The 18482-nt window shown below is 39.1% G+C and overlaps 1 protein-coding gene across 4 annotated transcripts in view; it reads right to left on the bottom strand.

Moving 5' to 3' along the window:
* Positions 1 to 18482, bottom strand: part of GULP1 (GULP PTB domain containing engulfment adaptor 1) — a 271805-nt gene that overhangs the window by 241427 nt on the left and 11896 nt on the right. For 2 of the 4 annotated variants that reach the window (XM_036119950.2, XM_036119952.2), the window contains exon 1: positions 13041 to 13278. The gene's annotated coding sequence lies outside the window, so the exon portion shown is untranslated. Of the gene's footprint in view, positions 1 to 13040; positions 13279 to 13392; positions 13897 to 18482 lie in introns of those variants that run through there. The other 2 variants (XM_078071085.1, XM_078071086.1) reach the window with 2 other exon arrangements.

Raw genomic sequence — 18482 nt, 5'->3', positions numbered from 1 at the left:
TGTGTGAGAGTGGGAGAGGAGCAGCTCATCAAACCAGAAAAAATGGGGGGAATCAAGCCTCAGCCAGATGTCTAGGTGGTCAGGGTACTTAAAGGCATCATACTCACACTAGGGAAGAGAACTTCCAAGGCTGGCCTAATCCTCCAGGATGCCTTGCTCGTCAACTGCACACTCCCTCAGCTAGTATGGTAATTCAGATACATTACTTCCCATTCAACTATGTTCCCTGGTCCACGTGTGCCAGCTGTGGAACCTCAGACAAGTTTCATAATCACTTATAAATTATAAAAAACACAGCATAATGCTTAGGACATAGCACTCTATAAATGCTATTTGTAGAGAAGGAGAAATATCTTTTTCCTTTACCTTTCTAAGCTCTTGACTGGAACTCTCTGTGACAAAAGAAAGATTTATAAAAGAAAAACATATAAATCTATTTAATACAAGTTTTGCATGACATGGGGCCTTCTTAAGAAGATGAAGACCTGAAGAAATTGTTAAACCTGACTGTTTTTATGCTAGGTTTGAAGAAGAGTTACAGTCTTGGAAAGATATGATAGAAGAAAGATTATGAGTTAAGTATATATATAGTAAACTGGGGGAAACTTAGCAAGATCATTCAGATTCCTCCCAGTGTCCCTTTGCTTTCAGAGATAAGGATATTCTTTCCTCCTAGAATACAGAGAAACCTGCTTCAGAGGAAGGTCAGAAAGTCCTTCACATGCCACTTCTCAAAATTCCTTCGGCTTGAACTATTCAATGTCAAGGTGCCATATTTTGAGGTAGCATACCCCGAGCCCTGTCATATTCTTATCATTTCTCTCTTATTCAAAAAAAAAAATCACTTTTGGTGTGGACTCATAGGTATAATTAATAGGTTAAGAAAAGAATGCAGGTGGGGCGCCTGGGTGGCTCAGTCGTTAAGCGTCTGCCTTCGGCTCAGGTCATGATCCCAGCGTCCTGGGATCGAGCCCCGCATCGGGCTCTCTGCTCCGTGGGAAGCCTGCTTCTCCTTCTCCCACTCCCCCTGCTTGTGTTCCCTCTCTCGCTGTGTCTCTCTCTGTCAAATAAATAAATAAAATCTTTAAAAAAAAAAAAAAAAAAAGAAAAGAAAAGAATGCAGGTTCCACAAAGATCCTACTAGACAGAGACAATTTAAGGGGTGGAAAACTATTTTCACTTATCTGATTATTTTACAAATGGAAGTTGGAATCTGAATTATCTGGATACTTATCCTCTTCCTCATTTTATATCTGCTGTAAACCAAGTTATATCTTCTACCAAAATTCCCCAAGTAAATAAGCAGAGTCCCTTTATATTCATTGCCATACCAAGAATAATTTATTCACATTCAAAGAGACAAGAATGTGGTTCCCTTTTAAGCCAGGAAAAGGCCAGAGGGCACTCCTATTCCCTAAGGGCAAAGGGATGCCCCCAGGACAAGCCCTGAACAACAGCTTCTATAAGAACAATAATCCTCTGAGAATTGCAGCACTTTGCAGGATCTGGTCTCTCTGGCCTAGCTTTGAATGAAGGTCATGATCTCATACAGGAAGCATCTCAAGCATGTTTACTGCATTTTTATGCAAAAAACTAACATACATGTCTCAATCACAGTAATGTAGGTCTTGTTACTTTAGACATCTCCATCAGTAACTACTCTTCTGAGGTCTCTTTTATTTTCCTTTGGTATTCAAGTTACTGGCTGGCTGTTTCTCTCCAACCCAATGCTTCATGATTTCAACAGTCACATTGAGAGGGTTCTAATACAATAGCCCGTTCTTTCTTGAACCAATGACCCAACTGCCACTCTGCTTTACCCCAGGCTTTCAACAAATGAAACATTTCCACCTGCAGTTTCACCAACTGCTCTTCTTCACCTGCACTGTCTGCACAACCTTTAGCTTTCTGTTTCTCACACCCCCTCACCCCAACTACACTGCCCATTGTGACACTTGCTTATTCTCTGACACTGTTAAGATTATTCCTGGTTTTGCTTGCCTCCAGCTCCTGCTTAAACCACTGGTTGGTTAACAATCATTTTCGCTAAGGTGAGCATTAGCACTCTAAAATTTATTACACTATGGTTTTGTCAATTCTCAGCTTTGGGTATTTCCTACCATCTTTAAAGCAAAAGGGCAAAGACTCAGATATATCTCCATACCTTGATACAGCACATTACAAAAACCAATATGCATAATGTTAAATCGTCAAAAAAACTAACTCAAGAACATGATGGCAGAAAATAATTAAATTGCTAATGATGTCAGTGAACTAGAGTTTTATAATACTAGTTCCTACTTAAAAGTGTATTACATGTCTGCATTTTTTTATACCTCTGTGAATGGATCTGCACTTCACAATTTTCTGTAATTTTACTATCAGCTTTATTTATTTATTTTTTTTTAAAATTTATTTATTTATTTATTTGACAGAAAGAGACAGTGAGAGAGGGAACACAAGCAGGGGGAGCGGGAGAGGGAGAAGCAGGCTTCCCGCTGAGCAGGGAGCCCGATGTGGGGCTCGATCCCAAGACCCCAGGATCATGACCTGAGCCGAAGGCAGACGCTTAACGACTGAGCCACCCAGGAGCCCCTCAGCTTTATTTTTTTTTTATATTTAGTTTGTTAGTTTTAACATGACTCCAAGCTTTAAATTATTCAGATGAGGCGCTGAGATTCCTTCAATAATTCTTAATGTACATTCAATGTTTCCAATACACTAAAGGCACCAAACAATCAAATAATTCAAGTGGTGTAATGTTATGAAATGACTGGATTGCAAGTTTCTATTTCAAATTTATTTTGTTGAATAATGTATTTCTGAGATATATGTAGAATTTTCTCATCTCGGAATAAATTTACTTAAGATGATTAATCTATTAACTATATTAAAGACAACATTTGGTGATTTAAGTAATAAAACATTTTTATAGAGTAATAGCAATAATCATATCCAATGTTTACAAAATTCAAGTGGTCTACACATTCTTTAACAACCTAAATTATTACTTCTAAAATGTTTATTTCAAATTAAGATACCACTTAATAACTGTTCTAATTAAGATACTTTCTCTTTTAAGTAACTGAAAATTCTAGTTCAAATTCATTTGAAAAATTAAGAACTTCATTATTTCACACAATAGTAAATCCAGAAATAGGGTAGGTTGATTTATGGACCCAACAATGCCACCAAACACCCACATTCTCTACATTTTTTTCCTGCTATCATTAATGCATTTGTTTTGCCCTCAAGCTAGACTGCATAGTGCACAAAGGATGACCCCCTGTAGTAATTTCAAACATCTATTCCAGAAAGAACCAATATCAAGAGCTGGCACATGCCTTCTCATCCAATTTCCCCTTGCTAAGTGTAAAGGCACTTCTCTCTAGTCCTGTTATTTCATGTAATTGAGGATGACTGGGATAAGGAAAAAAGGTCCCCTCAATAACAAATCACAAACAAAGGGAACAGAAGCACCATGATTAACTTAGGCTAATTGAAATTTCACATTTTTAGGAATGAACTGTCTTCCTTGGAGTCATGTGGGATAGAGTGGACATCTGAATTAACACCAGAGTTCTATGAACAAAACGGAATAAGTAAATTATTTGAGTGACCAGTCAATAGTGTCTGCCACAACAAGGAAGGGGATAGGACCCTCAGAAGTGAAAATATGCTCATGAATCAATGTGAAGGAAATGGAAAGGAGAATTAACTTCAGGTAAAGGATCACACATGGCTTAAACTAATCAGTGTCATTCCAACAGAAGCTGAAGATCCCAACACGGGAGTGACGTAAAGAAGTGACAATGATAACTTCATGCTTACCATTAGAGAAGACACAAAATGGAGCCAAAAACAAGGAATAGACTGAAAGACAGTCAACTCTCACTGTGTTCTTGAAGTTACTGTCAGTTTTCAAATACAAAACAATTACATTGCACCCACCCCTTGAAATTTTAAGGTGATCCACACCTACTAAAATTGAACTGACTTATGAATATGAAGCTCTATATGGTAATTATCTCAAATTAATAAGTTTAAAGAGACTGCTTTTGTCATTTATTTAAAAAAAAATTGAGTCATCAGTTTCAAATAAGTATCAATACAAGAACTAATTTTATAAATGGAAGTATCTCAGAGAAATGTCAAGCCAAGCAAGAAGAAGAAAGGAAATATAGTATAATAAATTATATCATATATGCTTCAATTATAGTTCCCCTTCATAACACAGGAGTTTGCTATACTTTTATGTATTCTACATTCTTATTGTCCAAAAATTACTGGCGTACATTTAAATTTTTCACCAAAAGTGGTCAAGAATAATACACATCATATAACCAAATATATAATGTTAAGTAACTCAGTGATACGTAGGAAAAAAAAATCACTTCCATATATACATAAATTATTCATTTTTTCCTTAGTATTCACAGGAAACTGCTAATACTGGCATAGTTGTTACCAACTAGAAGATACAAACAACTATTTAACATATCTATTCTCTCTCTCTCTTTTTTTAAGATTTTATTTATTTATTTGACAGAGAAATAGAAAGAGCCAGAAAGCACAAGCAGGGGGAATGGCAGAGGGGAAGGAAGAAGCACACTCTCTGCTGGGCAGGGAGCCTGACACTGGGCTAGATCTCAGGACCCCAGGATCATGACCTGAGCCTAAGGCAGCCACTTAACTGACTGAGCCACCCATGCACTCCATATATCTATTCTCTCTTATAAAACATACCTATTCTCTCCTGGAACTTAAAGTGTAGTGGAGGAGACAAAACATTTATATATGAAAAATAAACCAGCACCACAAGGCAAAATTCCCAGCTAAATCATAACCGTTCCAAATATAGTTAATGCTATAAAGTGAAAAAGATAAATCTGTTTTTTAAATTTACATGTTCTGAAATGAAATATAAATCCTTCTTTGTTGAACTGTCACTAGGCAAGATAACCAAAAAGTGCACACATGCTTCGTGAATAAAGCAAATAATCTAGAAAATAAGCATTATTTATTAGAAATTTACTTTAAAAATATTTAGAATATCTCTATAAAACTAACACATAAAACTGAGTTAAATAACTTTAATTTCTCTTAACCTCATTAAATGACAGCAAAACCAACTGGCACCTCTGAAAAAATCAGTATAGATGTCCAGGGGTGCTTAATCTGTTTTGTGCCATAAATCCATTTGCCAGTCTAGTGAAGTCTATGAACCCCTTCTCAAAAAGTGCTTTTAAATGCATGAAGTAAAATATAAATTATGTAAAAGAAACAGACTTAAAATACAGTTATTAAAATATATTAAAACAATTTAAGACATGGCTACATGCCTATAGATATACCCACATATGAAAAAATAATCCCTAGAAGCAGATGTGATTATTACTCCAATTTCAAACTAGTCATAAACATAAAAATACTTCAAAATATGTGCAGCCAAAGCAATTAGACATGATAATAAATAGCTGCAACTTCTAGAAAGCTACACTATAAGATGTGTGTGTGTGCACATGTGCATGTGTGTGTGTGTTAGGTGTTCATGAGAGTAATGATGTTGTTTCCTATCCAAGTTCATGGACACCCTAGAGCGTGAAATGGAGAGCATACTCAGCTCCTTATGACTCCAATTACACGTTAGTTAGATCTAGAGAGATGGGTAAAGAAATAAAAATAAGATAGCACTTTTAAGATAATTCATCCAGTTAAAGTTCTTAAACTTCCATATGTAATTACTAATGATTAAGGTCATCAACATGAAGACAGAAAGGAAAAACATCTCTACAGTTCCAAAATCGACAAATTGCTCTATTAAACCATTTACATGGTCCTATATCTCCTGCCTTTGCCACTTGGTCTGTCTTGAATTGCCTGCCCCTCCCCTTCTTTGCCTGGCAACTCATCTTCATCCTTTGCCCAACAATCATCTCCACACTTTGTTTCCAGATACTGCTGCGCCTAATGCTGATGAACTCCACCTCCTACTCCTTCAATATCCTCTCCACTGTAGCACAGAATTCAGGGAAATAAAAAGTTCTATATAAGTCTATTTTAGTTTGAGATACATCACTGTCATTACTAAAAATTAGGAGAGAACTACAAAAAATTTTTAAAAGTGGTGTTCAATAAATATTTACTAAATTCAACTGGATCGGGGCGCCCGGGTGACTCAGTCAGTTAAGGTCTGTCTTTGGCTCAGGTCATGATCTCAGAGTCCTGGGATAAAGTCCCACATCAGGCTCCCTGCTTAGCAGGGAGCCTGCTTCTCCCTCTCCCTCTGCTCCTTCCCACTCTCATTTTCTCTCTCTCTCTCAAATAAATAAATAAAATCTTAAAAAGAAATTCAAATGGATCATATCAGAATCCCTTTATCTGTCAACTCATAATTTAAAGAGTTATATTCTCCAAAATGAGAAGAGGGGGGTAAAAAGGTTGCACATTTTTATGACAACTTAAAAGAAAATCAGTATCTCATTGAATAAGGAAGTCCCAAAGAAACATTTATTATATCAAGTCACAAAACTGTTCTTTAAAGCCTTCTCTGCACCCCTCTAGGAAATTTCCTTTTTCCAAGTTGATCATAAATTACCTAGTCCACTTAATCTAAGCAATGATGCTTACGACAATTCAGATATTATAAACTTAGTGGTGGTTCTTCCTTCAAAAAGGATTAAAAACAATATTGGCAATATGATAGTTCTTACCAGGTTGCCACTAAGAATTTTAAAAGCCTTTCTCCTATACATGAGGCACAATGATGCATTAAAACAGAAATAGCAATTCACAAAATTTCAAAACAATATCTACTCTTATAAAGAAATGCTACTTTGTAGATCTGAAATAGACTTTTACCATTTCAGATGTCATTAGATAATTTCAAATACAACTCATTTACTCAAATGACTACTTAACAATTCTCTCAAACTGTGTTTTGCTAGACTTCACTTCAAAAGCAGTGTCCTCTGAGTAATTATAATCAATTACTAAATGCAGCATAGAGTTAAATCACTTAGAAATTCAGTTATACAACTGTTCTTTACAATAAGCCAAATTTTGTATTTTTGCGACCAGCAATGATCATCAGTATTTATGTTGGAGGACATGTTTACGGTTATTAATAGTGCACATCCTCAAGGAGGTATTAGGAGAGTTCCACCATCAACCAAATTTACTAGGGAGTATTTACTAGGGAGTTGCAAAAAGACAAACAAAAATTAAATAGATTACAGAGAGTAACATTCACGCTGACCTTTAAAAATACGTTACAAAGTACTCTTGTTAAATAAAACTCTTTTCAGTACTTACCACACTATGTTTTAACTCACACAAGTGGAAATCGGGGTAAATTAACCTATTTCTGTTAAAATTTTACTTTAAAATACAGGGCTCTCTTAATGGTTGTAAACAGCCATGAGAGAAATCGAGAGGCTAAAATCAAGTTCATTCTCTTATATTAAATTTTAATTACTTCAAATTTGGAGATTTGCTACCATAGCAGAGATGGTTCTGTTTGCTTTTTAGCTAAAGTGCTGTGTAAGATCAATATTACCGCATTTACAAACTGAGAAAGAGAGCTTAGTTATCATTTCATGAAATATTATATAACCATGTGACAATGTTATACAGCCAAATCCTTAATGATTCAGTTAGCTTATTTATGCTCTGTCGTCTCTTCTCCCAACCCTCTCAACAAGCTGGTTTCAGCCATTTAAATAACTATCATCATTTCTACAGAGAGTGGACTAAAGACTGCGCCCAATCATTCAATCTGCTCTTTGTTGGTAGCACTGGTACAGTTTATTAAGGTCCCTGAAATTCTTAGAGGACTTGTGGTTGAAGTTTCAGGAAACAAGTCAACTGTAGCATCTGATAATCCTAAAAGAAATATCAGTTAATTGAAGTTACTTTTCCCTATAAAAATATACCTAGAACAAACAGAGAAACATCAAAGAACATATGCATGTCATAATTATATGTCTGTATAAATACTGTATAGAGATAGAAATACTGTATAGAGATAAATCTATATATACACAGAGAGAGTCATTAGTCACCTAAGTCTTGGAAATTTCCAGGACATATTCTGAACTTCCTCTTCAGAAGATATATGATGAAAACAATATGTAGATATATTTATATAATGTTAATAGCAAAAAACAAACATGAAATAAAAGGAGCTATTAGTATCTAGAGTATGCTCTCTGAGGTGTACCCTAGAAAATATAGTGTTATTCAAAACTTTTTTAAAAAATCGTATTAAATCTTTGAATCACAATTGTTACATAAATTAATTCATTCATACTATGTGACCTGCCTTTCCAACACTATCCTTAAGTACACAATATCGAAAGGTGAACTGGATTCCAAATTTACCGTAACTATACCATTTCAATGAAAGCAGAAAATTGGCATTTATATCTGTGTCAATTAACTGTCTTCTGGTGAAAATATTCATGAACTGTAAGTATCACTAGAGTGGCTGAAAACATTTTCGTGGTATAAAACAAATACAAAACTAGCAAATAACAGAGCCTAAAAACAGTTTTAAGCACCTTCTGAGCCTAAAACAATGACTGGAACAATGACTGTTAGCCATTATCTTTAAAATAAAGGCCTGATTTCAATTTCATATCTCCACTGCTTGAAAGCAAAGAGATTTCTCTGCTCAAAATTTACCCCATTTTCCCTCTTCTAATCTGAACATATTTAAGCTGCCATAGGAACAAGCTGAAGTTTCCTGATCTCTAAATGTGTTAAGGCAAGCACCATTAGAGCTAGCAGCCTATGTAACAAGGGCTGATACGTTTAGGGACAAGGGCTCATGTAACCATATGGTTGACTCCTGTAGTAACTACTTTTGATTTTATTATTATATCCAAATAACTTTTTTTTTCTCTTTTAGAGGTTTTAGAAAACAAACTGCGATTTTATAGGATGAATCACTAACAAAATGCTCTGCTAAGTGAAATTTAAATAAAAATTATCTAATATTCATCAATGGAAATTAAAGATTTTCCAGATTTTTATATTCAAAAGCAAAACTGGATATTTTACATTAAAATTACTACCCTAACATATCCTTGAGCCTTCACGTGTCCTTTGATTATTCAAAAACAGTGCCTATTTTGTTACTATAACCATAAATTCAACTATTATCACCCTTATACTCCTACTTTTTATACATTCACTATTAATAAGATAGTCTAACGGGGCGCCTGGGTGACTCAGCCTCAGACTCCTGGTTTTGGCTCAGGTTATGATTTCAGGGTTGTGAGATCGAGCTCCATGTTCAGTGTGGAGTCTGCTTAAGATTCTCTCTCTCCCTCTCCCTCAGCCCCTCCCCCCAATGTATGCACACCTGCACGTGCTCTCTCTCTCTCAAATTAAATAAATAAATAAGATCTTTAGGGGCGCCTGGGTGGCTCAGTCGTTAAGCATCTGCCTTCAGCTCAGGTCATGATCCCAGGGTCCTGGGATCGAGCCCCGCATCGGGCTCCCTGCTCCACGGGAAGCCTGCTTCTGCCTCTCCCACTCCCCCTGCTTGTGTTCCCTCTCTTGCTGTGTCTCTCTCTGCTAAATAAATAAATAAAATCTTAAAAAAATTAAAAAAGATCTTTAAAAAAGTTTTTTAAATAAGTCACGATGAAGTATTTCACCAAAGATTTTATTATTTAAACAATTTATCCATACTTATTACTTTCTTTCTCTAGTACGTTGACCTTTCACTTGAAAAATAAACATCCATGCATACAATACAGTACATTAATCTATAATAGGTAGTTTATTTTGCTAATTGGCATGTCAAACTAAAAGTGAAATATTCACAATTATCATGTGTGAAACAAGTTCATACGTTATAGATAGCAAATGGACAATAAATTATATGTTGGTAAAATGTTGGTCAAAGTAAAATAACACAAACAAAATTAAGAAGTTCAGAGCTAGGATTTGAATCCAAGCTTGCTATTTCCTTGCACATAAAAAATATGCAACAAATATTTGTTGAATCAATTAATGAAAGGCTCCTAAATCTACTCTCTAAACTCTTAAAAGGAAACTGTTGTGGCCTTTGGGAAAAGATGTACACCATAATTGTAATTTTAGTCCCTCAAGTGTTATTTCCAAGAAGGGAGCCAAATTTTGCAAACATATCTGGTAACTTCTCATAAAGGCAAAATTGAGCTGGACTTAAAAACTAACTGGTCCTGACTATAAATATAAACCAAAAGAAAAATAATTTGCTGATTGTATTTTTCTGAGAATGAATCAGCTTTAACCATAACAAAATTTCACCCAATATTCTCCAATATTAAAATTTGATTAGGGACACCTGGGTGGCTCAGTCGTCGTTAAGCGTCTGCCTTCGGCTCAGGTCATGATCCCAGGGTCCTGGGATCGAGTCCTGCATCGGGCTCCCTGCTCCGCGGGGAGCCTGCTTCTCCCTCTCCCACTCCCTCTGCTTGTGCTCTCTCTCTCTCTCTCTCTGACAAATAAGTAAAACCTTTAAAAAAAATAAATAAATAAAATTTTATTAAACTAAAGCTATGATTTAGTAATTGTTTTATATTAAATACAGATATGTCACTATAATGTGTATACTAGATATAAATATTATTCTTTTACCCCTATAATCTCAATTGAGTCAACTGAGTAAGAAACTCTATGACCTTTATATTTCTAAAAACCTATTAACATAATTTCATCTCTTTAATGCTCACAGTAAACCTGTAATTATGTAAAGTTTCTTTACTTTGCAAGTGGAAAAACTGAAATCATAGGGAAAACACTTTGCCAAGAGTGATTCATAAAGTCAGTCTCAGAGGGCAGACTGATAGTCACAATCTCAAACTCACCAATTCAGTGGAAATACAATCCATATTAGCGTTTTGTACCATTCAACCCCCAAACTCACAACAGTAAACCAACCTCCCTGAAAAGGAAGGAAGGAAAGAAAGAAGGGAATGAAGGAAGGAAGGATGGGGACACAAATTTAACACATAAAAGAAGGGTCTGAATTGCAGATAAGGCTCTGAGTTCCTGGCTAATCTGGAACTTGGGAGCAGCAGGGCCTTAAGAATTGGGCGAATACTGTGTGAAATTGTGAGATCACCCCAACTTCTACGCCTTCAAGAGAAAGGGCAAGATCCACTTATGGGGGTCACTTTTGACAAACACAAGGAAGACATGCTAAACCCATTTTCCACTTTAACTCCATGACCCAAATCTGTGCCATTTGAGAATACCTAATTGAATTATTCAATTTAGGTGGCAAATCATCTGCTCAAGGCCCAAGCCTTCGATTCTTACTGGCTATGAAAACAACAAAGGCCAAGGTCAAGGGATTGAAGCTGCAGCAAGCCTAGTCCAAGTTGAGAAGACAAATGGCAACAAAATGTGAACATGAACAAGTATGAGCAGCACAAGCAGCATCAGGCCCCCAGCAACTCCACTGCAACACTGATTGAGGGGCAGACTTCCCTTCTAGAGCACTTCTTTCACTCTCCTTTGTCATATCCGACTGCACTCTCTGCTTAGTTTAATTTTTTTGCCAAGAAGACTGATCTTAGTCACCTAAAAATTCTCATTGCAAAAGAAACCCCTTGTTTAAACCCAAGTACCCAACAGCTCCTTTCCAATTATCCCCTGCAAGTTCCCCAGTCTCTTTCATGCCTGGCTACTGAGCCCAGTCTGGTTTGGCTGCCCGCCAGGTTCCTCTCTTCTTTCCTTGTCAGTCGTAAAAACTTGGAAAACACTCCTGGACAGCTCAAGGAGACCTTTTAATTATGCAATGGGCCAGTACCTTCGCCTGTCTGCTGTTTCCAGCAAGGCTTGGAGTCGCCAGAGACTGCACTCTCCCAATTGGTGGGTTTTCTAGCAAGGCTACTTGTTTATGTGGGGGAAGGAGGGAAAGACTGGCAGAGAAAGGGGGCGATTTGCAAATCTGAAAATATTCCAATTCCTCTCAGACTTTCCTACCCCCTAACATTCACTCTCAATACCGCCCTCCTTTAGCACTTTATCATCCATTTGGTATCACAGACACAAAATCATCAGTATTGTGGTCTCCTACCACTCCTAGAAATTAACTAGCGAAACCGTAACCAGAACACTCCCTAGAAACTTTTATTCTTGTGTTGATGTAACATTTCTTTTCTAAAAAGCAGGTCCGAAAGTGAACTCAATTAAATACTTCCTAATGGATTGCATTATACCTCATCAAATTTGCAGACTGAAATCGTACATGTAAAATGCCTGATTGCACGTGAAAGTAAAGCGAGTTCAATTGAGAAAAACTGTTGGGACCCACGAAGGGGTACTTTGACTGACATCCTGCTCCTACGACGGGTTTGCCCAACATGCTAAGCGGACTCCCCAACACCAGCTACGCCTTCCTTACTCTATCCCGGCACGCTAGTTCCAACTGCAGCGTCCGGCTTCCTGTTCAAGTCCCATTCAACATCGTAAACACATTCCAAGAAAACCAGCCTGCCCAGAGTTCCCTCCCGCACACAGGGAAGTCGGCGCGGCGCCCCAGGAGCCACAGGGAAGATCCGACCGCGCCGGATTCTGCTCGGTGTAGGGAGCCAGCCCACGGGGAGGTGGACCCGGGCGAGCGAGCCTGGCAGCGCGATCGAGAGCCCAGGGTCTCCTCCCCACGCCGCGCCGCGCTCCCCTCCTAACGGAACGCCGGCCACAAGGAACTACTTGACCCGCCCAGCCAAAGGTTAACGGTGCGGGCGCCGCCCCTAAGTCGGGGCCCTCCCAGCGCTGGCTTTAAAGAATCCTGAGCCGGCCTAGGAGCTTCGCGCCTCCCCGCCCCCATGCCCACACTCTCTCCTGGAGCCAACAAAAGGGAGGTTAACCCCGTAAGAAGTTTCGCTCCTGGGTCGCCTCGTTTGTGACCCGGCGATGAGTCGCCGGCTCCGTCCCGTCGGGTCCGCGCACCCTCAGCGGTGCCGATCCACCGGCTCCCCTCGCCCGCCCCCCGCCAGCTCCCGCCCACCGGCCCTGGCCACCCGGCCCAAAGTTACCACAAAGGGCTAGGAAGAGGATCCCGGAGCCGCGAGCCCGATGCGTCCCCGACCTCGTTAGGCTCCCCCGTCATCCCTCAAGCACTGCCATGGCAGTCGTCAACAGGTCTTCGCCTCCCTTCAGGCTGGAAGACTCCCGGTGCCTTTCACTGCCCTAATTTTTGCAACCTGCCCGCCGGCGGCAGCGGCGACGCGCAGCCCCGCGCCCTCCTTCCCAGGCACCCGCGGCGGGCGCTAACCACCGCCCGCCTCCTCTCGGGATGTCAGTTTAAGAGAGACTGCGCGCTACCTGACGGGGAGGCTGGGCTTGCAGCCCGGGAAGACCCCCAGATAAATCGCGGTCTCTCCATACCTTACGGACAGATGCAGTCGGGTCAGGCTTCGGGCAGGGGCGTGGAGAGCTGCCGCGTCCTCGGAGCCCGGCGGTCTCCGCTCCTACGCGGCTGGGGCGCCGTTTCCGCGGCCGAGAGGGAAAGTTTTTCGACGTCAACACGGTGCTGGACTCGGGACCCTTCGGCCCGGGTCCCCTCCCTCTTCGCGCTCTCTGCCCCCTCCCTCCTCTTCCTAACCGGCTGAAGCTAAAACTGGCGGCGGCTGGGGCTCGAGGCTTGGGACTCCGGGTCGCTCCCGGCTGGGAACGCCGGGCTCCCCCTCTCGGCCAGAAGGGAACTCTCAGACTCCGGCTGGCGCACTTCTGGCGGTCTCCTTGGACACTTCCAAACGGGACGCCTGTGTGCGAGCTCTCGGACTTGCTTCAGGCTCTGATGGTCGTTTCCTATGGGCCCACTGGGCTGTCTGGTGTTTGCAGGCGGGACCTAAGGGAGAGAGTGAAATGGGAGAGAAACCCGACTGGAGAAGGAGAGGCCTTACCTTAGCCGGTACTTGGCCGGTACAGAAGCAAAAACACAGTGCCCCCACCCCCATCCTCGTACCCCGCCAAGTTTCCTTTTGAACCTCCTCCCTAAAGCCCTAGATGGGGACTATTTGCCTTCCCTAATCTCTCTGTGTTTCCTAACACAATTTTAAAACACCTCTGAGGCTTAATAAGAAAAAAAATGCCAAAAGAAGCACACACACAAGAATACGAGTAGAACGTGCTTTCTTTACAACATTTATCAGCAAAGCATTGCACAGTTGGTGCTGCTGTCCCGACGGTACCCGCACAGACATTTTTCATTTTTCCTAATTTTTTAACTCCGCCTGAATCTCCTCACTTTACCATGCCTTAGAAAAGAAAAAGAAAGAAGACTGCTTCAACCACCAGATCATGCTCACTTGCTTCATTCATGTGTGCACATCAGAATTCAGAACTTCTGTGTAGGGTTTAAGGGAAAACACAACAAACCATTCTTACCCTGGTAAACCTTTGTGTGGGAGGAAGGATGAGAAGGAGGAGTATCCTCATATAAATCATTCTTAAAGGATGTGAGGACCTTAACATTTTTCGAGATGCTGCTCAATTTAGTTTGCTAGATTTTCATTTGAATGTGAAAATAGATGGATAAAGAAAAATAAAGCATTTTGTAAGGCTAGCAAATATATGTGTGTTACAGTGGAATCCAGGGCTTAGACTCAGACAATCCAGATCCCTTTCCAGACTCCATACTTATTCATTCTGTGCCCTAGGACACTCAACACAATTACAACTGCCAAAAGGAATTATATAATCAAACTCACAGAGTCACGGTCACATTTGCAGGGGTTAAAATAGAGTAGTGTCAGGCACAGAGAAAGCACTCAATAAATATTTGGTTCTTACATCCCACTATATTTAACTATAATTAAGAAAAGATGGTACTGAAGATATCCCCCAAAGACCTTGTTAACTGAACCAATTTTCTTCTCCCTGATGCTTTTTCCATTAAAAAAGATATAGCTTGCAGTTTTTGAAATGGAAACTAAATTTAGGGATCACCTAGCTCTAGTCAGACTCTCTCATTTTAAATACAAGGTAACTGAAGTCCTAGAATCTTAATTGACTTACCCCAAATCTCATGATTAGGAAGTGCTAAATAAAGCTAGGATCAGAAATCAGGCCTCTTCATACTTGGTCAGGGTCCTCTTTTAACTGTGTTTTCTCTTTTATCACAACAGTCAAACACACAGTAAATAATTTTATTAAAAACAGTCTAAGGACAATGCTAATTGCTTTTTCTATAAATAACCTCAAACAATTTAAATTGTTTCTAAATAATTGTAAGTAAACAATTAATTTATAACCACTATAGCCACTATAAACAATAAAGATTATGAAAATAAATCAAGTGCTAGCCCAGTACTTAGGAATAAGGAGGTTGACTACCTATCCAAATTTGTGCTTATATCATGTCATTATAAATATACAGATCTTTTCTCTTAACACAGTATCTTAAAACTCTGACAGAGAATTCTAGATTCCCAAGAATACATCAACAAACCACTAGAATCTGCTGACCCTGTTTTGAGGAGCACTAGATCAGCCTTCAATATATTACAGCTTCACTTGAACAAGTGCAGGGCATAAGAACAAATCAGGCTGCAGCGATCAAACATTATAAGCACTGCCCTATGAATTAATGGACAACCTCATAATGTGTACTTCTTACTCATTTGCTCCTGATGGCTTTGAAGAGAAGTTCTTCCAAACCCTTTCTCCCCTTAGTCAATGTTGAAGGTCACGTGGACTTTTACACAACTCCCAGGTTCTCAGAGATAAGACTTTACATTCTCCTTCTGAGTAGGGATTCTCTACTACTCCAGCTTCCCCCTAAATTAGCCACTAAAATAATTTCTTGAAGACATTTGATAGCCTTCTCTATGCTCCCTTTCGAGACTTGGAAGTTGCCAAAAAAAGAGAAAAAAATTATAACTGTAAAGTGCATCCATCATGGATGGGTGGATGGGGATGCATGAATCCCCATAACTGTCTTTTTCCAATCATTGCATACAGTGCTAAAAAATTATTCATTTTTACATTTTCTCCCAATGTTTAAATTCTCTAAACTTGCTATTGCTTTGTAATTTTTGTAACCTGACTTTTGATATGAACTGTTTTATGAAATGGCTTAGAGGTATAAAAATCTCAAGGATGTCAAGAACGAAATTTTCAAAAACACTACAACCAAATAGAACAAGATTTTAAATCCGGTCTATTAAAGAAAAGCAATGCCACGGAGGGCTTCAGAGGCCCTGGCAGGGCACTACCATTACAATGTGCCTAATTCTACCCACTGCAAATACTCAGATTTCTATTTGAAAATTCTTCACATTCATCACTGTGCATAGAGAGCACCATTACAATAATTTTTAAACTAATTTTCTGGCTCAAGCCAGTTTGAAGTTTCTATTACTTGAACTGAAAGAACCTTGACAAGGACAAAAAAAAAAAAAAAAAAACCAAAAACAACCTACGTGTTTTTTATGTTGAGAATAACAATTTTATTGTTGATTATTACAAAAATACACAAAAATGGAGTGCCTGGGTGGCACAGTCAGTTAAGCATCCAAATCTTGGTTTTTGCTCAGGTCGTGATCTCAGGGTCCTGAGATCAAGCCCCGCATCAGCTCCACACTCAGCATGCAGTCGGCTTCTGATTCTCTCTCCCTCTCCCTCTGCCCACCGCCCCCCCCAATTCATGTTCTTCTCTCTAAGATAAATAAATAAATCTTTTTAAAAAATACACAAAAAACACGCTGGTTGTTTAGCTCTATATTACTGCAAACCCATCATTTAGAGTATTTGACAAATTTTTTTTAAAGACAATAAAAACCAAGACGTAATTCAAAATCTCAGTTACGTGACTTGAAAAGGGAGCATGTATGTTTTGCAAGTTGAAACCACAGCCAAATTCTATTCATTGAGTTCCTAGGGGATCTGGGTTACAAAATTAATGTGTTACATTTACTTTCTCATTTCCATCCTTTTATCTCTTATTCTGTTTTTGTCCTCCAGATTAAGAATATGAAACTCAGTGCAAAAAAAAAAAAAAAATGAATAGGGCCAATGCAAAAAAGAAATAAATATCACCTGTATTTTCACCACCAAGAGTACCCATTGCTAACATTTGCTCTGTGCCCTCCAAGGATCATTGAGGTCCCTGAGAGACTTACTCTCCAATAAATAACATCCCTTCTCAATGCCTGGGCTGGGAATAAATTGAGAAATAAAACAAAAGTTTAAAACAGAAGCTAAAATATTGCCTGTATTATTGACAGACACTTGGTTTGAATTGGTGGATCTAAAACTGAACAATCAAAATAGTAGTTTCAGTCACATGGTTCCTGGTCCCCCTACCTAGGAGAAGATGTCTTTTGAAAAAGGAGTTAAATTCTGTTTCCTGAGATCTATGAGAGAGAGAAAGAGACAGACAGATTGAGAGAGAGATGGAGGCAAAGACAGAGATACAGAGAGAGACAGAGAAAGAGATAAGGGTGTAGCTGAACCCTGCACAGCCAGTAATTCTTTCCAAGTTTATTCCTAAATATATTTATCAAATACGTTGCAACACCACTCCAAGAGCAAATGAGTAAAGACCCAGAAAAAATATTTTAGCAAGGAAATCAAGAGCCAAGAAAAGGCATTACCCAGTACCTATAGCCACTTCTTTTCCTTTTCTCACAGGAAAGTAAATTGTACATACTCACTACTTAGTAATAACATAACAGTATATCATAGGCTTGTCCCCTCCCTGTGTTTATTAATATTTTTTTTCCATTATAAGCAAACTATGGCCATCTGGACAAATATTTATGTTAGACTCAGGTTACGAATCTTTGGGTAAAACATGGAAGTGTAATACTATGTTCTTTTTTTTTATCCTATCATATTTCACCCAATTTTGATGTGTCCCATTATGGATCATCCTCACTTGGTTAAGGTGATGGTCCCTGTCAGGCATCGCCTCTATGACATTCTTCTCTTTCCCTTTATAATTGGTAGGTATTGGGGCGCCTGGGTGGCTCAGTCGTTGAGCGTCTGCCTTCGGCTCAGGTCATGGTCCTAGGGTCCTGGGATAGAGCCCCGCATCGGGCTCCCTGCTCGGCGGGAAGCCTGCTTCTCCCTCTCCCACTCCCCCTGCTTGTGTTTCCCTCTCTCGCTGTGTCTCTCTCTGTCAAATAAATAAAATCTTTAAAAAAAAAAAAATAAATAATTGGTAGGTATTTTCTGAAGAAGTACTTTGAAACTATGTAAATATTTCATTCCTCATCAAACTTTCAATTCATTCATTTATTTATTTATAGTAATAACAGTTTATAATCTGTTATTTTCATGATTTATTTTGAGATTCACATTGTGTCAGATGTGGCCAAAGTGAGTCCTTTCAAGCTAACTTCTGTGTCCCATGGCCATGTCTCCATCGTCCAGGAGCACTTCCTCACTTCGGGGCACAAAAAGGTATTCAAGTCTCATTTTACATTTTCCCGGCCCAGCTCTAGAATCAGCCGTTTCTCGAAAGAAGACAG

This window comes from Halichoerus grypus, chromosome 4 (genome assembly GCF_964656455.1).
Source record: "Halichoerus grypus chromosome 4, mHalGry1.hap1.1, whole genome shotgun sequence".
Taxonomy (NCBI): Eukaryota; Metazoa; Chordata; class Mammalia; order Carnivora; family Phocidae; genus Halichoerus; species Halichoerus grypus.
The sequence above is the reverse complement of the archived record's forward strand: the minus strand, read 5'-3'. Positions and strand labels throughout refer to the sequence as shown.